Source organism: Rhopalosiphum maidis, chromosome 2 (genome assembly GCF_003676215.2).
Source record: "Rhopalosiphum maidis isolate BTI-1 chromosome 2, ASM367621v3, whole genome shotgun sequence".
Lineage (NCBI taxonomy): Eukaryota > Metazoa > Arthropoda > Insecta > Hemiptera > Aphididae > Rhopalosiphum > Rhopalosiphum maidis.
The window spans coordinates 27,582,683-27,607,528 of record NC_040878.1 but is presented as its reverse complement, the minus strand read 5'-3'; the positions used below and the strand labels follow the sequence as shown (position 1 = coordinate 27,607,528).

General features: G+C 31.6%; 1 protein-coding gene across 8 annotated transcripts in view; it reads right to left on the bottom strand.

The window, feature by feature from the left end:
* LOC113554641 (protein turtle-like) overlaps positions 1-24,846 on the bottom strand; it is a 107,135-nt gene that overhangs the window by 53,592 nt on the left and 28,697 nt on the right. For all 8 annotated transcript variants that reach the window (XM_026958570.1, XM_026958574.1, XM_026958572.1 and 5 more), the window contains exon 2: positions 15,398-15,438. The gene's annotated coding sequence lies outside the window, so the exon portion shown is untranslated. The remainder of the gene's footprint in view (positions 1-15,397; positions 15,439-24,846) is intronic.

The following is a 24,846-nucleotide window of genomic DNA, read 5'->3' as shown; positions in this document are numbered from 1 at the left end:
CCGGACGATATATTATATATACGATAATATCGCGCGTAAAATGGTATAATAATATTACCGTGGTAGTTGTTACACACATGTGTGGAATTCGCTTGGCCGACGGACGTTCGTATTCACGGGCAAGGTTACTGGGTCCGTTACGCCCCGGGCATCACGGTCTTCGAGTCCAAAGCGTTTGTACGTATGTATACAAAACGACGGCGGTGTATGTGATGGCGGCGGATAGAGTGTATATAATAATAATAATAATACTATAATGATAATATTATATATATTATATGTGTGTAACCAGCAAACCAGTTTCGCAGCATCGGCCACAAACACTCGGGTCAATAAACCGGTTCTCTGCGGTAACATCAATCCTTCACTCCCTCTCTCTACGGATAAGAATTCACTTTTTTCTCTCCTCTTCGCGTAGGTACGCATTTATATACGTATATACGTTTACAGGCGGTAAGACGCGTGAGAACACCGCCGCAGTCGCCGAGAGATGGCGGGAAAAAACTCTCTAGACCGTCCGAGTCATCCAAACCTCGGCGGGAGATTAAGCCGACCGACCACAATAATATTATACATAATAGTATTATTGTGTATAGATATGTTTTTTTTTGTGTGCGCGCCTATACTTTATGGTGGTGTTGTCGTGGAAAGTGCCCGCGGTTACCTTCTACCGGGTGGTAGTGGGAGGAGGGTTAGTCGAAAGGAAACGAAAACAAAAAAAACACCTAGGATTCTCCGCGGTGGAATACCGCGAGCTGGCTGTTGTAGTTATTATTATAATATCATCGTTATCGACACTGTCACGGACGAAACGTTTGTCGTGGGCGTCATTGTTACGCGTCTGCAGCTTAGAGGCCTATACAAACGACGAAACGCGTAGCACTCGCTTTGATACGACGACCGCGGCGTGTGTAATAATAATATATAATATTATATATTATGTGCACCGAACCGTCGTTGCGAGACCAACAGTCGAAGGTCTACGCCTTACGATAATATATTATTATTTGTCTTGTAGACGTCGGTCGTGTTATTGGATTATCCGCACTATTGGAAAGATAGATGTACAGTTTTCTAGGTTCCCGTAAAATTGAAAAAAAATGCCATTGGAAAGTAAAATAATTTTTCCCGGTAGTTTTGTCGAGATCAGCGAAATTATATGGTGAAAACTTTCATTTCCGGCGCACAGAATGGGTAGACTCCGGGGGTTGCTGCATAGTATTTTATTGATAAGAGATGTTCAATTACACCTGAGCAATAATTATTAATAATCATATTATATAATGTATAAACTATAAATATACATTTTAATATGATTAAATTATATTTTAACGTAGTGTTGAAAAAAAAGGTGTAAAGAAACTAAATTTCTTATTAAACCCCTCCCCCCTAAAAAAAATCCTGTTCGTGCCACTATAACTCTCATCGTTTGTATTAAAATATACTATAGACTTTGTCCGTTTCACGAAGCCTTAGAACAATAATTGTTTTGAATACCCATGCGACCGTTGATAATCAGCGTATAATATAATATTATTGTAAACGCATATTATACAGGGCTGTAGCATTATTATTATAGTCCCTACGTGGCATTCGATCACGTGAATCATAATATTATGTGTCTGTGATATGTATTATGTTTTATGTGTATATATATATGATTGCGTTCTCCATATTATACACATTACACGCATTATACTTACCCATATACGCGTGTGAGTATTATAATTTATAATGTTATAATACGCACCGCGCGGCGTTGTGATAATAATTAATATCGCACGACGTATGTGTAAGACCCAAGAGAGCGGACTTCGGCCGAATAACTCACTCGCCGCCGTGTAGCTTAAGTGTTGTTATAGTAAGTTATAACACTACCTATCGCACGATAGATATACCTAACGAAGTTACGATGATATACTCGATCTCGTGCAACGGAATCGCCGACGCCGAACGACGACGGTGACTATGGTGAGACCCAACACGTAATGATAAATATCAAATAATATAGACTTAACCTGTTGCCGTTGTTTTGCACGAAATTACGTAAAAACCACATTCGGATTCACGTGTACCTCGAAAAATCGTAAAAATATTTTATATGCGAATTTTAATGATGTTTAGATTTTTTTCCAAACCCAAACTCTTTACAGTGGTGCACGTTGTTATATTATAATGACGAATCGTTTGCGGGCGCTGTGCGCATCGGCGCATTACTTATATATATATATATATACGTATATAATAAATATGTGCGTACCTATACGCGCCCACGCGCGCCTTCGTCGACAGTAATTTGTTTATTAATTACGACCGTGACCGAAATCGACGGCGGTTGCACACTGCACAGTTATCTACGTCTGCTCGTGGTTACTGGTTATACAATTCGCGGACCCCCACCGCCGCGCCACCGGTTCGTACTATTCATTCTGCCGGCGATTCGCATAATTGTGTGTACGTTGCTTGTTCTATTTAAATGCGTAATAATATAATAGTATGAGCGATGAAAAACTATTCTTTCAGTCTTCCTATAATATTATATTGTCTAGGCGAAGACCAGCTGATGTGATAGGAGGAAGGGGACAGGTCGGGAAAATTACGTAAAAAAAAGAGACTGAACAAAAAATATTTTTATAACAACGCTGGATAGAAAATAAATTTTACGAGAAACCACGTGCAACTGCCGGCTAACAAAGTTTAAAATATTATTGTGATATTATATAGGTACTATTGTTACATAGTAAATGGTTTTAGGTACCTTAGCAAAATCAAGCACGATAATTATGTCTGCAAATTTGACATTACACGCGCAACAAAAAGCAAAAACAAATCATAATACATAATATATTATTATTTGCTGAGCATATTCGATAAATATTGTTGAAACCCAATTTATTGAAACTATAATTATGAGATTTGTACTTTCGATTTAACAACTAGCATTATGTATTGTATATGTATGTATTATGTGTTGTATGTCAAAACTTGGAATTTGTACTTACAACAGTGAGGTTCCAACCATTTCCAACAACACCACAAAGTTGGCATTACAATCATGCAGAAACTTGGAACTTGACAAAGACAGTCAGTAAAAGTCGGTATTAATTTGGAATGCGGGAGTGAGATAATTAAAAATTGAGTTCCAAAATTGTCTACAGACGTCTAAAAAAGTCAAAATATAAACGTGCATATTGCTTGATGGTTTCGATTTTCACGGCATCGCGTACAGTATACTATATTATAACGAGCACCGACGAGGAAAAATTTACTGGAGAAGATTACTCGCCGCCGTAAATATATTATAATATAAACATATTATAATAATTAAACTCGTGTACTGGTTGCCGGCTCAGTAATAAAACGTCGTTTTCAGTTTTTCAGTCTCGTTAACGAGTTTGTACAGGGCTAATAATTATAATATAATGTGCAATGCACATAACACACAACACTGCAGTAGACGATGAGCCGTATAATAATAATATAATGTATGTCATATAGTGATACGTGTCAAAACGCTCCGAAAACACGTACCAAAGTATGTAGTCGAGCATCAATTGAACCTGTGTGTGTATTATTATTATATACATGTGTAATTTGTGTATATCATTACATTATATTATAAAATACGCGTTGCAGGTACGTATACGCCGAGAAAAGGCTGGCGATATTTGCCTCATTAGTGGTTTATTCCTCTTAAACACTCTTTGCTTTTTTCACATACTTTTATACTTTTTGCTTTTGTTTTGTTTTGTTTTTACGTGTTTATAGCTCTCCGTTGTACTGGCGTATTCATACTTTAAATGCATAAATAAAAAATAAACCACGCGCGAGCAATTACGAGATAAAAATAATTCTCATTTCTCCCTGTACCTGCTGCAGTTTTCCATATATTAAACTGCATTCGAATATTATTTGTATAGTACAGAGTATACAAATAACTCAAATAATTATCCGCGGAATCATATTTTATAAACCCAAGAAATACTTAGGATATCCACTTGACCTGTATATTATTATACTCGAATAGATATGCCATTCATCCTGTTTTACCGACAACTGCTGCGCCACCGTGGTCTATTGTGCATATAATAAATAATAACAAATAAATAATGATATTATTGTGGTGTGTAAATCCAACAAATGATACATATGAGTAACGTATGCTTGCTCTGCGTACTGATTAAATTGTTACGGTTTGATAATTTAGCTTGGCACACCACAGTGGGTATTATGTATTAATGTTTTTTTTTTAAATTGTTTCGTATAAATTAGCACACTATATTCACGTACAACTGTATAAAGCACTTTTATTTATTTAAATCGCACCACCATGGTGCGTTGAATCTCTTTGTGGTGAAATGTAGACTAATAAATTGTAATTTTATATGTACGCATATTCATTATTATTTATTATACACCCGCACCGCAAATCGTGAATATACGTCGTGTGTCGTATATACGTACATGTTATCATATTAGATGAGCTTCGGGACAATTGATATTTAATATTTTATACAACATTAATCAACTATGTAACTGTATAGTGTATAATGTGTGTAACTTCGCCATGTTTATATAATACAATAAACCTAACTATTAGTCATTAGATAGGTCCTGAATTATTAAACTTATATCGTTTTGGTCTTCTTAGGTGTACTAGGTATAGTTTTACCTTAACCAAAAATATATAAATACCAAAAATCATCATTGACATCATGTAGTAACTGTTCGACGAAAAACCAGGAAATGCGTATGACACACGGGAAAATGAACATTTGCTATAGTTTAAACTAGGCAGTACACATATATTGTAAACTATATACAGTCTTCGAAAAGCCCTCGAGTAACAAAAGTTATAATATCAATAGTCGTATAGTGAAGTGAGACCTTTGTCTGGAAAGCGGATATCCGGTAACGGAAAGTCGATAGCGCGGAAATCAAGTTGATCGAAACAGGTGAACTGCGTTTATTTCTAAGATTGAATTTTATGGAAAAAAACCCTTTGAACTTTTTACAATACACGAGAAACAGCACAAGCACACTGACGCGAACACCTGAGGATATGCATTTGAAATGATTGAAATTTTAAAAGCCATTATATACATATAATTTCACTTAAAAACTATCTAAATAGGCGTAAATATAATTTTATTGTGCTAGTAAGCAATTAATGCGCGATATAAACTATACGAATGTACTACTCATTACGGCGATTTCTTGTTGTCGAAGTCACGTTTTTAAAGTATACAACTAAAAGGATACGAAAAGTATTCGATTTTTTAATCTTTACAAAACCCATTATCCACAATTTTGCTATAAACGTCATATTATTTTCAAGTTACTAGGTCTAATTCTTTAATTCTATATTAAGAATTATGTTAAACCTTAAAAATGAATTGGAAGAAAATGTCATCATTAAAAATTTAGTGTTTGAAATTAATCTTTTATTGCCTTTTTGACTGGTTTTTGGTAAGTCGTTTTAATTTCATCATTAATATAATTAAGCTAATACTTACTCAACAGTATAGAATTACTTCTTCTTTTGATTTGTTATAATTTCATTTAGCGTAGAAGCAGTTATTTAACTAACGTCTTAACAAAATTTGATAGTCGTTTTAAATTTACCCTTCATAAATTATGTCTAGTATACAAGTGTGTTTCACAACCGAATAAATAAAACACTTAACTAGCCTTTTAAAATCTTTGCTGCTGTTGTCTGTATGTATTTATTTGAAAACCGTTGTACGACAATGTTTTTCCCTTGAATGGCGTATACTTGTTGTCGTAAGTATCGTTTGAAGTCGACAGACCACTTATTTAAGAAGAGAGAAGAAATTATAATTGCATTGTTGACATATAAACGTGAAAAGTGTATCCTGGAGATTATTATACACGAGAGTGTCAAGATAGCCAATTTCGATATTTGATATTTCGATTTGATCTACTAATTGTATTATTATTATTTATTTTTTTAATTGTAAAACTATAGTCGATTAATCCGATAAATGTTTTGAACATAATTTAGACGCTAAGTAGGTAATGAAAATTTGATAATTATGTTGATATACCGGCAGTAAAAGGAATCGTAATTAAACAGAAGACGTTCCTAAAAATGTCAAATTTAAAACGGGCAATGTAATAATAATTACTTAATTGTCGTTAATGGAAATAAACGACTCATAAATATTTATATTTTCGTTAACTGTGGACGCCGCTTATACTGTATAGTGTTGGAGGTATGACACGTTAAATGGCTATGGTTAAAACAATAATTTATAAACGTCAAGTACTATTGTAATATATGCTATACGCCTATACATACACAATGCTAAGTCCGTTATAGTAGCACAGAAAACGACTGACGAGTATACAAAAAGTTATGCATGTAATATGTATAATATGTATGTCTTTGAAGTTAATGCATGATAGTAATCTTGCTATTAATTATTCGTGTAAAATACGTATAATACGGTATGGTGTTTACAATGTTTCGGACTAGAAATTAATTCGTAGGATGAAAATTCTAAGAAATACCAATGGTGTAACATTTATGAAGTTCTGCATGGGAACATGCTGCAGTGCCTCTCGGTTAGTCCTGACTGATTATAATAATATTTTATTTGATAGTTTTAGTGGGAAAATTATTTTATGACAGACACTTAGGTAAAAAATATGATGAATTTTGAAATCTACTTCAGTAAGTAGTCAGTATAGTAGTCATCAAGCTAGAAAAGCGTTTACAACGAACGGGGTATGTACTTCGGAGGGTTTGGAATTAAAGTCGAATCCGTCACAATCAATGGCGTATTTACAACTTCTTTGAGGGGGGGGGTGAACAATTTATAACATTATATATTTATATATATATATATATATATGTATAAATATATAAATATAGTCAAATTATAAAATGATATCAAACTTTCTGTTGTTATTTGTTAAACGAAGAGTCCAATTTTCAAGTTAATACCTAATATTGCTGTACTACCTATCATGAAAGGTAATCAATACACAATTTCTTAAAAATCCGTCGAATGATATAATGAGGAACAATTTTAATGAAAAATCTGAGTTTTATAACCCTTATTCCATATTCATTATCATGACATATTTATTAATGGCTTTGTTCTGAACGTCTGTGCATATTAATTTTTAAAATAAAATAATTAATAAGTACCGAATAACCATAAATAGGATACATTAATGTATGTTGATAACCTTCCCACCCCTCACTCCTACCAATTGCACTTATGATTAGTGATGACACGTGTATAATGTACAATAAAATTACCTATTTATATTATGTTTTAATAAAATAAATAAATTGTATTTATACTTTATGTTATATGCACTTATATAAAATACGTAAGTACAAATAATACAAAATACTGTTTATATAGATTTAAAATGTAGTTTTTTTACAATTTTCAATAATCCGACTAAGGGACGACGATTAGTAATAGTTTGGATTATCGTTATACACCATACTTATATTATATATTATGCTTAAACCGATAGCTTAGTATAATAGGATCGAGTGACATTCCTGTTCTTTTTCTTTTTAGCCTTCTCAAATGCCGTTTCTCCAGTCTGGTCGAAGAAACATCGGCCGATCGGCCATTCATTTTCGTTCCCTAACGCTGCTTCAATGACACTAAAACCATACCGGGCTTACGTAACAATATTATATTACCTATGGTAATACACATGGTGTCATAGTTTATCGTGACTCGTATTCGACTGTAGCATCTTCAGACAAATTTCCGAGATAGCGAGTAAGACATACTCAATTTAATGAGCGAAATATATGCATCTATAACAATATTTTGTGTGTGAGTAAATGTAATTTCGGTTGTAATTATTGTGTTCACGGATGTCTTAGGTCGAACAAATATCATTATTCATAATAATATTTAAAAAGCGAAAAAAAAAACATTGTGTGCAAGCGAACAAAACGACAATCATGACTCTTATCCCCCGTCGGAAGACGCCAATGAGCATAATATCGTTCGAGCATTATCGACGAACCGGGCGGGCGCGTCGGTTACGGTGTGGTGTAACCGCGTCGTCGTCGTTCTCACGCGTTCGAAGACGCCACACCGACCGTCGTCTCTTCACATGTATACGGTTGGTAAACAAATATTACCACGGGCGTCAATCATGTTTATTCACGTGTATGTTTTTCTAGTATCAAATTGGAAAAATGGTCTCCGCGGTTTTCATCGAAAGAAAACAACAACCACGTGCGTGTACATACGCATACACAATACCATATCGCATTTATCGTGTGACGATAATAATAAGTAAATGGGACGTTGAGCGATCTATACAGTGTTTATATTATTTTATTGTGTGTGTGTTGAATAGAGGAGGTACAGGATAGATCCATTATTATTGTGTTGTGTATATGGACCTCGAGTCACACGCGCGTGTGTACGTTATTATTATTATTATTATTATTGTTGTTGTCATTTGGTGGGTGTTTGACCAGCGCGTCGCGATGCTGTACACGGTGTATTATGGATATTGATTTTGGTCACTGGATATCCGGCGAGAGTCACGCCGGTATGACCGATATCAAAGCGAGTAAATAAAATAAAACCCAGAACGTTTCGAATAGTAATGAAAACAAAATAATAATGTTCTAACGAAAAGCACATCAGCGGTATCGATCACCGCGATAATTGAAAATATTACGACTTTGCCCACGACATCGAGTTTATATATTAACGTTATTACAATCATTACACGATATCATCCCGTGAACTATAATTTTATAGTTTCATCTGACACTGAGTCTGTTTTGTGACATTCGTGTTATTCGATTGTACAGTTCTTGCACATTGTGGAATCCGTCGGAAACCGCACTTTTGAAATTTGAACGATAATATTATTTGCTTATTGCCGCCGAGTCTTATTCGTAGGCTTTATCTGTACTGTAACAGTGTCCAATGTCGTTATATTTATTACATATACGTATTTGTTTGCCATCTTTGTACTTTTATTTTTATTCATTCAGAAATCGAATAACTCTAAATCTTTCAAACGGATTGAACAATGAAAAAAAAACAACTTTAACCATTGCGTGTTTCAATATTTCAATAAAATAACATACCTAGAAAAATAAATAACAAAGCAATAAAAAAGTTCTAAGAACACAGTGTGAGCATTTTTACACGTTCTATAAAACATCCAACTTTTCCCAAAACTTTTACCGATTTCTCGTAAAACTATATGTATATGTGTATAAATGTATATACTATATTTATATATATATATATATTATACACATTTAATAGGTACCTAATCTATTGTTACAACGCGTTTAATCCTACAAACTGTAATGGTAAACGTTTATTATTTCAGATAATGTGCGGTTTACAATTTTATTATTACTTGCGTTCGAATGTTGGGAAAATTTTCCGAAAAAACTCGTAATGATTTGTACCATAGAACGAATAATATTATATTTATTATGTAAAATGTACACTGTTCACAAATAATATAATATACAGTATATCCAGGCTATAATGATTATTAGAAATAGGATGTTGGTGACATAAAAAGTAAAATATTTTTTTTATTTTAAAATTATTTATTATTCTGAAGAAAAAAAATTATCGGATTTATACGATAAAATGTATAAATATAATTTTTGATAAGCGTAAGTACGAGCACGAGCACTTGCTCAAATTTAATCACAAAAAATTCTTGAATAATAACATAATATTTTTAAAAATGTAAACATTTCCCTTGAAAAATAAAATAAAAAAAATAATTACCTATAATGTACAAAAAATGACTTATTATATATAAAGAATGTAATAAAATGTGAAAAAAAAAAATAAAATAACTAAAAAAAATGCATTTACCTATAGGTGAAAATACTCGAAATATGTAAATTAAAATGTATTTGTTCTTAATCATTGAAGTATGAAACAAATTTATAGTTGGGTTAGTACAATATAGATATACAATAAGAATATAAGATTAAAAGAAAACAATTTCAAAACTCATCAACATCCTATCCCTAAATTTTTAATAATTAGTAATTACATACTATAATATATACATATACATTATGTGATATATATGAGACGTTATTAAATACACGAAGGCAACCAATTAAAAAAACCAATATAATTATATAATAGACAAGATTATACAAGATCGTATTATTCATATTAAAATTATAATTATATTAATAATAGTTATTGGTCCGTATCAATTTTACGGACGGTATGGTTCATATATCGTTAGTTAGTATATAGTAATTTGTGGTTAAATGTATAATACATTTATGTTGCAGATAATTATTTTTATCGATTATCTTTCGTTTAGTTATTGCTAATGTGTTTCAATATTACATATTTGAATTGCGTGTTGAAATGTCGAGCATTGGTCGATTTTATGCCAGAAATTAACGTCATTTCTCTGAGATGTATACGTATACATATACATACAGTATACAGATATATGCTGGTACTTGTGAATGTACGTAGTATAGTGCCTGTATATATAATAATAGATACACATATAGTCATATAGAAAATGTGTTTCCAATTTAAATAATTCAATATCTCCCCCGGGCTGCGCTCGCTCCTGTAGGATCTCTGGTTAAATTTATTCATTGAACGGTTTGTTTAACATAAACAAAACATTAATATGCCTCGACCGGCCGATGGACCGCCGTGTGTACTGCGATGTACATGGTATGTGTATGTGTGTATAATAATGTATATAAATATATCTATTGTATTTGGGCATTAATTAAAAACAAATGTAAACGTGTCCATCGCTGCGTGCACTTAGCCCTGAAAACATCGTATCAGCCATAGAAGAAGCACTCTAACTGCGGTGTAATGCAAACTACGGAGAGGGTCGATCGTATGCAATATGTTATCATACATACTGTAGTTATACTTATTATGTTATGATATATAAAATTGTAATATGTGAATAGGTATGCCTGTAGTTGTCTTGTAATCTCGACGCACGAGGAAAATGCGAGAGATTGAGAGAAGTGTGTGTATTTTGCGTCATATTCTGGTTGAAATTTTGATGGTAGAATGCTAGGATATGGAGATTTGGTGGTTATACTTTGCTTAGTGAGGATGAGTGAGACGAAGTCGACGGTCTGGGAAAATATTATTATTGTTGTACAACGAAATACACACGCTCACACACAAACACATACATATATTACATGTGCGAGCGTGCGCTCGTGTCGCGTCTAAGAGATGATTGATCACGCACTAGCTCGAAAGTCCATCACGTAAAGGCCATTCGAACGGTCCCCCGGGTGTCGTTTCATGCGGCAGCGCAGAGCGCTCCCTTCGGCTCCTTTGTGCTTCGGGAAGGGTGGATGTCGCCTGATGTGTATACGCGCGAGGACGAAACCCATGTCGTCGTCGTCGGTCGATGTAGACTAAAAAAAAAAAATCCCCGAGAAAACGATAGCCGGGAGACGACGGTGGAGTGCGAGAGAACGAGAAAAGGACGAAACGAAAAATAAATAAAAATAAAAAGGGGTTAGTGGGAGGGAGAAGAAAGTAGGAGATCATTTACCATTGCGCGATACGGGTCGACGGCGGAGAGCCTTTCGTGAGAAACATACACAAAACACGTATACATATATATATATATATATATATATATATATATATATATATATATACAATATATACATACACACTTCTTGTTCGATACACTGTTCTCGTTTTCCATTGACTGGAAAGCATGTAATGTAGGTACAATGAATCCTCTTTTTGTTTTTCATTATTTTTTTTCCTTTACATCCATTATGCTACGCATACTTACGTATAGAGGTATAGTCTCTACGTTTAACATATCACCACGTTGACTTTAAAAGAGTTTCCTTTTTTCACGGGGATTTAAAAATCATTGCTTTTTATACATTAAATACGCGTGCATCATTATATTGTATCTTCGATTTGGAAACCGAAAATGCCTTTGCCAAAGCGTTTCACGTATATTTACTCGAATTAAAAGCCTTTTCATTCTTTATTTATGATTGGGAGTACTAAAATATATTTATTTTTTTTATTTTATCAACTATTGCGCTATTTTAAATAGCAGTAGTTAAAATATTTTCCGTGCTCGAAACATAAAGAATATATTTAAAGTCGGATATAATAGATGATACTAACTTTAACTTTCTATAATTAATTACATATTAAATTTATTATTATTAGTGAACAGAAGAACAGTATACATAGTATATTAATACATGATATATACGTCACACGGGTATAAAATATGTTTTCGTATTTAAGACGAAATTAATAAATCAAAAATAAACAATGAACATTTTATTATAATCTCTATATAATAGGGAACTGAAAGGATTTGAATACAATATAAATAATTTATAATATTAAACGATTTTGTTTTATAAATTATTGTTACATATGCACGAAAACAGGGAAAGATCTTAAGTGTAAAGCATTTTGTTAAGGGAAAACATAAAAGACCTTGTACAACTATTGATTTAATAAAAATATATCAAAAGAAAATGTAAGTGACTTTTTTTACTTGTATAGTTATATGCATATATTGCATACACATTACGTATAAACACCAGTTTATTGTGAAAAGGGAACAACGCACGAAAATGTTCGTGAGACAAGACCATATTATAATTTGCACTACCTACTGGAACAATGAAACCACATATAGACTCAACTCAAAAAACATGACTTTCGGTAATCAAAGTTTCTTATTTATATATATATATATATATATATATATGTAAATCTTACCAATTATAAATTTGTTTTTAATTTATAAACCGCTTGTTTGAGTAGGATCAATAAAAGTAACAGCGTTGGCAGATATACAAAGCAACAATAATTAATATATACAATATACGCTGGATTATAATTCAAGAGAATATTATAATTTAATTGAAAAAAGTCAATTTAAAACAATAAAATAAATTATGAGTATTTTTAAGATGATGTGAGCTGTGACGCAAATTGCATGCAAATACGAATGCTTGAGTTAGGAAGGAGGAGGCGTTATAGGCATTGAGTACCCCAATTATTTTTTCAGATATTTTAGCGTAGGCACTCATACTTTTTTAAAGTAGAAATATAAAATACGTAGGGCAGTATGATGTTTTAACCAACATGTTAACTGCCCATATTTTTATACACTTAAAAAAAAAATTTAAAAATTGTTTTTCTATTTATTGGTTTATGACATTAATTGAATGAAGAAATTTAATACTGAAGTTGCAATTTAATTTTAAAGTTGTTTTACCCGTCTAGTAAAGTTTTGTTGGTTGAAGAATTGAAATATTTTGTATATTATGAAATGTTTGTTGGTTTTTGACAACAGTTTTGAATTGTGGGAGGGTGGTTAGTGTATGCAGTAGTACGAGGTATATACCATTGTATTGCAAAATGCAAATATTGTATATGTCTTCCAAGTATACATACCCATCATATTTGATTTTTCTGATTCAAGCAACAGAAAAGAATTATAAAATCTCATACTCCGTGCACTTCGTCTGGGTCAATGCACATTTCTTTCATTAAATAGCTATCAGGAACACTAAGACATTCTATAATAAAACTGTTCAAAATACTTAGAACGTAATTTTCGATATTTCAGTAGTGCAATTTATATATATAATAAAAGAAGGTATTACCTATAGGTACCTGTAATATTTAACACGTTTCATGTATAATTATACTACCTATTTTGCGAATAATAAAAAAAAATGAGGGTAATGTCATTTTCGTGAAATAGTACACAGTCGATAAAAAAAAGTAAATAATATTATACAGGAATTCTCCCTAGCCAGTTGATAATAATCTCTATGGATGTGTCCCCGTAATTCGTTCAGGGAACTACATGTACATGTATATATATATATATATACGTAGTGACGGAAGAAAGTCCAGTGTCAAACCAAGTAAGTCTCTCGTGCTGATTTCGGTCACGTCCAATTTTTTTTCTTCGTCAACCCGGTATATACACACACTTTCAATTTTATCCCAAGCGTACACACATATACGCACAAACCCCGGTTAGAGTAAACTTACACGTCAGGAAGTGAGGGGGAAGTGTGGGATATGTGGCAACAACGAGTGGAAACTAAGAAAAAAATGAAGAAGAAGAAGATGAGAAAAAAGAACCCGTGGAAAATAGATTAAACCGAGAGATGGGCTGATAATTGAACGAGTCCTTCTCTTCCGGGCGTGAGAATAGAAGCTTTATGTTTCACCCTTTCCTCCACCACTGCCATAACGTCGTATTATTATTGTTTACACACGCACACACACATACACACAAACATACACACACAACCTACATATAGAATCACTGCTCCCACACATTGAAACAATAGTCCACTTTCTAATTCCCTCTACTCCAGCACACTAAAACGAATATGTACATGTATAGGTATTTTTCATTTGATTTTGATTTATTCTGTAATTTTATTACGTTAATTAATTCGTTTAAAATTTTTATTTCCACACACGTACACATAACATATAATATTACTATTATCTTTAACAGTTTGACACGTCTACGCGAGAAAAACAATAATTATTTCTAATTACGGCTTCCTTATTCTGAAAATAAGCTATATATATATACGAACATTTATTTATCTCATATCTCGAAATTTTCTTTACTTATACACCTACACGCCGATTGAAATTAATAATATTATGATCAGCTCAATATCATCTTCGGTGCGCGCACTATAACCTAAGTGATTGAGAAAACCACTAAGTAAATATTATAATATAATATACACAATAATTTCATGTGTTTTTTTTACAGTGACATAAATAAATTTATAATATTTTTGCCAATAAATTAAGTTTATTTCCAAATAATATAAACATAATTCGAAATTCTCTCTTAAATATTGTTATTTTTATAACATTCGTTTTACTCTTGACACTCATTGCTGCGTTATACGGTTGTCATTTCTTTAATAAAACACGCACACATGGATATAATATATATAATGTCTGAATGTATTTTATATTTATCCATAAAATGCTCGTAAACGGTCTATGTATGGGCCTCTGCTGAAGTGTTGGCATTATAACTATAGGAACTATATGTGTATACATATATAATATATATTCCCGATAAACCATAAACTCGGTGCAAACTCGAGACGATAAAACATTTTCCTAGACGTATGCGCACCTAAACAGAGAGGGGCTGAGGGGCATTTAATCAAGTCTCGAATACGTTTTTGTACGTCCTTTATACGTTTTCGTCGTATTGAGTTTCTTCGAAAAGATTTCAATTTCAATGGGTAATATTTTATTTGCAGATGTGTAGGTATTTTTCCAACCAAAAAAACTTATATAATAAATAAATGATATTTTATAAAAACACTTACCTGTTCTACTGGTGTAACGATCCACAGCCAAGTCAATACGCCTGTAACATAAAAACAAAATTCGTGTCATAAATAATGTTAAAATACGACATAAAACCACCAGATCAGAAGCCGTCTTCAGATTTGACTGTATAGAATTATTTTGTAATAAAATATCTACAAAATATTTTTTATGTAGTATGTAGTAAATATTTAAATGAATTTTAAAGATTGAAAAACAAAGAATATAAATTAAACATGGCGACATATTTTAACTATTATAAATATTATAGTTTTAGTTATGTACATAAATGTTATAGCTATAGTTGGTTTAAGAGTTTATTCATATCATCAGTTCTTACTTGTCTTATTTACATATAAAATATAACTATATATAACTCGATTTATCATATATAATCGAAAAAATAATGTCAATTGGGTTTAAATATTGAAATATTCTAAGAATGCGAGGAAATTTAAATTACAGTGCTCTGTATATAAGTAAATCGGTACATACAAAATCTTTTGTTGTCAATTTTATGATCGAACGGATTTTAAATAAAATTAAAGTAGTTTTATTTTATTCTTTATTACATAAAAAGGTTTCCAGTCTAATGGACATTTTTCTTAGATAAAAGAAAAAACCTACAAAAGGAACGTGAAGTAAAAAACGATTACTACAGGTGGCTGACAGATTTTTCTATTTACACGAAGTGAAAAGCTAGAACATGACGTAGTTTGTCAGCTTATTATATATAAATGATTATTTGTATAGGTATTATTATGTTAGATTACCTTTGGCGTATTTTCAAACGCATTTCCGGTCAAAAGAAATTTATATTTTAAAGTTTTTTTTTTCATTGTGAAAATTCTTTGAGAATTTATTGAATTCGTAAGATATTCATAAAAGCAGAAGTGATCGCACTTCAAATTAAAGAATTCTTAGATAATATTATATGGATTTATAAGTTTGGCTACAACCTATTCAGTTAATCTGTATCAGCTGTGCTCGTAATCCCTCCCCTCACACATATACAAATATTTATTTATTTATTTATTTCAGGATATAGGTGCGCATGTTGTATCGACAGGCCGAACTTTAGGCCATTGAGATATGATATCGAACGATAGTAGTCTGTATTATATAAATAAACGGAACAAAAATGTTACCAAATCAATTAACGTAACCCATAAGTTATAATCACGCACGGATACGAATATATATATATATATATATACTCGTATACACTTATATATATATAATATTATAAACTTATATATATATGGCGTTTGCAAAAACGGGTGGTAAAGGTATAGGATAGGGATAACGCCGAATGTTTATTATACCGCGGAGGAATATATATTTATATATAATACAAGAAGAACAGATTTTTGGCGCAGTTGGTCGGATTTGCAATGGACCTCGCCGCCGAGTACGAGGGCGGAAAGGGAAATGCGTATACAGGAGGGACCGCGCAGTCCCCCGCGCCTTTAAAATATTATTATGTAGGTTAACGGTTGTTGGCAGAGAACTCGCGGATTGTCGGGTATTTATATATTTTATACATACGGATGGGTGGCGAAATCGTTTACGGGTATTCTCCGTCTCTCCGTTTTCACCTCTATCCGACCCGACGAAAATAATCACCGCGGCCGCTCAAAATCATATACACATTAATATATTATGTACGCATGAGGAGAGGACATACCGCTTTCGGACGTCCGTCTGTCCAAGAACGCGATATGTATACAAAACTACAAACCACACACGTGGCGACTCGCCGGAAGTGGCGGCAGTGGCGAGAAGCTAAGGCAAAAGGGTTTGGGTGCACGTCGTTCCGCCCTTATGAGTTTTAAATTTTGTTTCCTCTGAGCTGCATGATCTGAACCGCGACCACCGAGTACGCACACGACGTACTATTATTAATACTATTATTGTATGTACGTATATGTAGGTATGACATGGACCACAGTCGATTTTACTGCATTATTAATTATTATTATTATACTATATACTATATATGTACATACATATTACATGCAAATATAAGTCCGGTCCGATGCGTTGCACAAATATTGCCACAGGTCGGATATTGCTGCAGTGCGTATATAGTATATACGTACTATAACCAAATCAAGATATTAATTAATTATTATACATTATTTACACACACGCTCACTCCCTTGATACAATTATAATTATTGTTTTACTCTTTATCTTTTTTTTGCTATCTAATTAGTATTATTACATATATTAATGGTTCCACTAACGCAAACGTATAAATGTATATTGCATAGGTGTATACTGTTTATACATTATAAATAAAAAAGAGGATTCGTCATTAATTAAGATTTTAATTAACACATTTTTACTTTGCTTAAATATTTATCAATTTATTTCATATATTTACTTTAACACCAAAATAATATGTGTATGCTATGTAGAGTATTATTATTACAGACCACAGTAAATATTAAATGTAATAAAAACTGTAAACGCGTAACAGTGAAAAATAAAAATGTTTTTTTGGCAATAAACCAAGTCATACAATATAATATATATTATTTTATTTACAGTGATTATGAATAAGTACGATTTTCGATTAAATCGCGATGAAATCATTTGGCGTCAGCATTTAACAATGAACGCGTGCAAAGGTAATACAATTAAATTAAAAAATTCAAAGAAAGTCATCAGCTATATTATATTGTATATATCTTAATAGCTGTGTATATTATATATATAGAAACATAGACTTAATCGAGTAAACCGTCTTAACTGGGATCGAAAGGGTTTAAGAAAGGCTAAGCCGTCCCTTATAAACACAGTGACGTCTATAAGCGTATATAATAGGTACCTATTGTAGGTATAGCCGGTATAGGTATAAAGTATAAACATAATATACAATACATATACAAAGTATATAAATATAAATATATATATATTCAGTAGGTGCATTATAGTTGTATATAATTTATATTGGCTGCGGCGGTGGTGTGTGCGTCACATAAAATATAATACAACCATTCGTCTTGGCCGCTCCGTTCTGCAGCTAATGGTCTCGCATTATTCGCCGACGACGGCCCAAATCGATATCGCGATAATAATACAAATGATAATAAATATGAATTTCGTAACCGGAAACAAAAATCAGTCATAACGGTCCGCGATGAAGGGGTTGATGTTCCACACACATACACAACCCGCCGTTGTATAATAATATAATATATATATAAGTATGCATAGTGTATACTGTATTTTACAATATATTATACCCTCATTATGCAATAGACCGTTTGACGAAACGATACAAAATATATATTTTATAATACAATATAATATAAAATAATGACAGTATACAAATACGTAGGTATATTATATTATTATATATTATTACTATATACATTTGACGGCAATGTTCACGGCGGTACATATCTTTTCGTTTGAACTTGTTACATTTTTCTTTTTCTTATTACGACGTGCCACGCTACGACGTATACATGAACGCTATTCTCTCCAACTAAATGTTCCACACGATTTTCGACCGAAATGATCTACACGCGGGTCGCGGGAATTGCTAAAATATACAGATTATAATATCATGTTTCGCGCATGTTTGTTACGAATTACTCAATTACGATATTATACAACAGCAGATTTAAGCGGTAGTCAGCCGATTCGCGTCGGTTTCTCCAGATGGCTTATGAGCGTTCCATGAGATCACACGAGAGTAAAAAAATAAATAGAACACTAAATTATTATCATAATGTACCTACGTCTAAAATGCAATCCAATTGGGAGATAGCTAGTGAATCCACAGAATAGTATCCATTATATAGTATTTGTATGTGATCACTATATTTATTATTAATGTATTATGATATAAAAATATCGAGTTGTTGCCTTAAAAATTACAAACAATCCTGTACAACACTACGATACAATATAAACAATATTGTTGTATTCAACCGTGTTCACATCAATGGTACAATATCGATATTATTTACATACATGCTTGTACATTAATACTGTATTATAATGAACCCACTGACGTCGTAATCGAACATAGTGTCATTGAAATCACGTTGACTGTCGTTGTCGATGGTATTATTAATGGGTATACTAATCATTTGACGCGCCCACTACATCGTCTATATATTTATATAATTATATTATGTTATATACGAAAATGTTTAGCGTTATTGAAAAATATGACACATCATAAGCCGCCTATGAAAACATTACAAGAAATTCTACGAAAACTAAGAAACGTATGGAATACTGTACGTATTACGTGTACCTGTATTATGTTACTGTATATTATATTACAAATTACAATTTGTATATAACTATTAATTAGATCGTGGGAGGAATTATACAAAATGATAAACATATAATGACTGAACTATTTTATATAATGTACGAGTATATTATTAAATACATTTAATTTCTTTTTTTTTTAATGTCGCGAAATTTCCGATTAAAATTAATCATTAGATATGCATTTCAAACTCGGGTCTACCTATCGGCTACAGACTAGACTGCGTATATATTTGTTGTACAGGTTCAATAGATTAATATGCGTGATGTACCTATATACACTATACACATTGACACTAAATTATGTACTGAAAATGAATGTAAATCACCTAAAAATGAACGGTGTTGATCAGTCGAAGTCTACGTATCATCTAAAATTGTTTCGTGTATAATATAATTTATACGCACTTCGATTTTCTTTCTCTTATCGTCACTAAAAAAAAATCCAAAACAAACAGCGTATTTATTAAAATGACCTTGTCTGAAATTGTAAAAAATAATTTAATTAAAGACTTCCGAGCTGCTGCAGATTTCATTATGTTTTCCTCTTATATAATGTTCACCAAATGTTGATATCTCTTGAATGTTTCAGAAATGAAGAGTATAATTGAAAATGTATGATAACCGTCACAACATATAACTGTACATTTTTCGGTTAGAACATGCGCCATTTAAATTATTTCTCGTATTATACTGGTAACCATAAGTGTCATATCTGAAACATTTTCCGTTTCTTCAGTATTACGAATTCTACTCTAAATCCCTTCTTTTCCGCTGGGACGACTTTGCGTAATCAAATTTTTAAACTTTAATACTTCCAGCCGGCTTTTATGTTAAACAATCTCCATTCATCTCTCTCTAATGTCGACTAAGAAATATGGTATACGCTCTCTTCTCCACATCATTCAGCCCCGCCTTATTTCTACGCCAGCAAAAGTTTCAAACATTTTATTATTATTATTAATCACTTTAGTATTCACTCAACGGTTGATTTAATACACACAGACGTTTTAGGTTATGTAAAAATAATGTTCTCATTATTCTCTAAGATTTTTACTAGATTTCTGTTAATGGATTTTTTCATGTTTTAGAATTTATTTTCTTTATACACATTTTTTCATATAGATACATGTTTATATAGAGTAAATAGGCAATATCATTACAAGAAATATTCAATAACAATTTTCAGATGTATAATATGTTTGAATTTTTAAATATCTATTTATAGGTATATGAAAAAGATTAATGCTTTTGTTGTTGTTTCGATAAAATACTTTTTGAAATCTTTGAAAAATTGAAATAATTATTGTTTATGACTATATAGAGAACAAACAAATCTTGATTGTAAATATAATTTTTAATTATTAATAGAATATATAATAATATAGTATACACGTTTATGGTATGAACATATAATATATATGTATATTATTTAGTATGCTTTGCATTCCTATTTGTTTAAAATGTATAAAAAGTAGGGATATGTGTATAAACATTACGTAGAATGATAACAAAGTAAAATTATATATATACAAAACTACAGAACTACAGAAATAATACAAACTCAATATGCTGGTTACTCTACAATAGTTATTATTTTTTTTTAAATATAACAGACATTAAAATCAATATTTTATTAAATTAAAGTACTTACTATATTATGCATAACTAATTCTGTAAAATAATATAAAGTAAATACTGCATTATGAAATCATTAAAAATCACCTCAGAACTTATCTGTATATACGTATAAATATTGAATTATGTAGCATCACAATGGCTGACAATTCGTTTAATTATCAAATAAAATAAAAATAAAAATGCATACAATTTTATTCAAGTACCTATAATTATTATTTAAGATTATAAAATATCTTTATAATTAGATTATAATAGATACATAAGAATATTAACGATTCATTTAAGATTTAATTTAAATAGAAAAATATTAACATTAAAAAATAACGTTATTACATCGGAATAAACTTTAAAGAATTATCAACATATACGTTAAGTCATTTATCGTATATATACTAATATAATATATAATAATATATAGAGTGGCTTATGCCAAAATTAAAACATTTTGTTTCCTTTTAAATTTATATTTTTTCGTTGCATACAATAAGATTTAAAAACTATGCATATTATATAATATAGCTGTAGTGGTCTTATCATATTTTCATAAGTAATTAGAAATATTAGTTATTTTCTTTAATTTGTGAGCTCTTGTTATTTTGAATGTTATATTATTGTAAAATGCAATGTTTATTGAAAATGGCTTTATAATAACTCTATAAATTCGAATTTCATTTTTGATGTAATTCGATTGATTTTTTTTAACGTGAAAATACACATAAAACTGAGATTAGAACTTTAAGTATTGCTTACATACATATAAGATATCCAGTCTCGTAATCTTTTAAGCTTTCTAACAACAAGGGCATTATAATTTATATTAAAGAGAAGAATTTATCCGTTCCAAATAAATAATTAAATAAATATTTTATTGTTTAGTTATTTTTATTTGTATTTTGTTACATTTAATTTAGAAGCCATTTTACATTAAACCGTACGAATTTATCATTATGTATAATAATTGATTTTTATTTTTATACATTATAGAAAATAAAAAGACAATTAAAGCCGATAATTTTTACAATTGTATAGCAGGTAGATACTAGATATACTAATGAATGATTTTAAAAAATGTCATTATTTTTGTGTTTATAATTTACTAATTTCATGAGCAAGCTAATTATTTCATATATTATCTAAATAAGTATTTGCATTTTAATAACACTAATGCTAAAATAATTATCAAGTTCTGAAAATAGTTTTTTAATAACATATCATCATTATTGTTTAGGCATTATATAGTATATATCTCCATATACAACTATTGTAATTTATTACCATTAAATAGTTCATTATTAACTAAACGAATTAAAAAGTTCTAAAAAAAACTTTTCAGCTCAAAGTATGTGATATATGAGTACCGTGTATATAAGTACACGACCAATAATTAATAATATAATATCTAAGATGAATTCTGAGGGAGGAATGTAACTAATATGGGTTAATTAAACTCTGTATTTTATTTATAATTCCACATATAAAATAATTATAATTATATTATACTCGTGGTGTTCAGGATTTCCTAGAAAACCTCATAATGACTACTCAAATAAGACGAACACGAGAGACAATTAAGTATTTTAAAAGTTAAGATAAAAATTTCTTTGATGAATGGTATATTATTTTTTTTTTTAAATTGTATTTACTTATAAAGTTATAAATGCTCACGTGTATCATTTAAAGCGATGAAAAGTTTTTTACTATAGGTATTTTTTTGTTTGGGTTTTTTGGTTATTTTTTCGTATTCTACACATTATTTGGATGGAAACCAATAACATTTCACAATATTTCTAAAAATAAACGAGGAGATAGTATAAAGTTTGGCGTTAATTAAATAAATATATATATATATTACTATACTGTTTTGAAAGGGAGAGGGGATTGCAGTAGAAAATAAACGTTTCAATTTAAAACCATTAATGTCTTTATTATTAGCGTCTGTTAGAAAACTCGTTGTACATTAGTGAATTTTATATTAAACTATATTTTGCTTTATATAAAAATTAAACAATTATTAGGTCAATTACTGAACAAATTAAATAACAATTTCAGTTGCGATCGTTGTATGGATTTCGAAAGCTCTTAAATCGTAAAAATCTTACTTGTAACTTATAATAAACTTTTCTATTAGTTTGTTACCAGATTCAATGCACATAGTTAACCACGAATATAGTGTCTAGACTCTAGATAAGTGAAAAACATTTAGCAGCAACCGGTCCAGTGATAAACCACTGACGGTTACGATAACTTACAATATATTAGGTACGCTTTGACCGCGTCGCCATAATATTATTCATATATATACATTGGTACCTGATCCCACGGAAATTACAAAAAAGCGTATTGTAGTACGACGTCTATAATTCCGCGTGCGTACACAATAATATAATATAATTTTATTATCACGACGGTCGTATACAACTGCTGTATACCTTTGCACAATAATAATATAATAGTATTTGGATGCTGCGGCGGAGGTAAACATTAAACGAGCGGTGGCGAGTTCGCCCACACCGCCAATCCATATACACCAACAACCCCACCGAACCAAACGAGCACATATCATTACGCGCGCACATAGTGTATATATATTGTATATGTGTACAGGGTGGGTTGTGGCGTTTTCTCCTTTTTTCCCGCATCGCGTTTGTATTATAATTTGATGTTAGGCAATAAGGGGTGTCGCCCACAAAAACCACAAGCTACCACATATTTTGTACGGCGTGAGAGCAGCTGCACAATAATATAATAAATATTATCACCTTCTGCAATTATTGTCGCAGTATATAATAATAATAATAATACTATATTACCCATATTATTAATCCGTACGAAAATAATTATTAAAGCTCGACCACGCCGTAAACTCGCGCGTGCGCGCGTATAATAATAATAATATGAAGGCGGCGACGGCGAGAGTATAGTTTATTCGGCCGGACGAGGGCGGCGGCGGCGGCGGCCGTTGTTTGCCGGGCGCGACTTATAATCCGAGCGGGGCACAAACCCGGGTGGCGGTTTTTCGGAGGAGGGCGACAACCCGGCAGCGCGCGGCACCCGTCGGTCGGCTGCCGCGCGCGACGGTCGATAATGTTCCGCTATGCGTGCAATACAACACACACACACACACACACACACACACACACAGTTTCGTCTTCTCTTTCCCTCTCGGTCTTTCACACACTAACACACATTGGTACGTACTACACGCAACCTCTCTCGCTCGCTCATTCTCTCTCATTCACTCCGTTTTCACTCTCTTCGTCGCAGACTACGTTATCTTTTTCTCGTTTCGCCCAAAATCCGCTCGCTCGCCCGTCCGCCCGCCATGCCGCGCCGCGATAAACCGATAAAAGACCGAAAAATACTACCCCGCCCGATCGTCGTCTCTCGCCCGCGACGACGACGAAATACGCACGCGCATTTGATATATTATATCGTGTTATATGATAATATAATATAATATATATATATATATATATATGTATGCGAACGGCAGTGTTTTCCGATTAAA